Consider the following 237-nt stretch of genomic DNA (forward strand, 5'->3'; position numbering starts at 1 on the left):
CTGTTGATAGTAACACGTCCAGCCTCTCTCGAGGAGTAAGGTTCCAGAGCCCAAGCTGTGCGTGGAGGTGAGCCCGACTATATCGAGCCGGTCACCAGGCGGTTGCGGAGGCAAAAACTCAGGTCTGGGAGGATTTCGGTGAGGCCATGGAGAAGGACTATCAGTCGGCCTCGAAGAGATTCTGGCAAACCGTCCGGTGCCTCAGGAGGGGGAAGCAGTGCCCTGCCAAAACTGTTT

Source organism: Monopterus albus, unplaced genomic scaffold (assembly GCF_001952655.1).
Source record: "Monopterus albus unplaced genomic scaffold, M_albus_1.0 scaffold41.1, whole genome shotgun sequence".
NCBI lineage: Eukaryota > Metazoa > Chordata > Actinopteri > Synbranchiformes > Synbranchidae > Monopterus > Monopterus albus.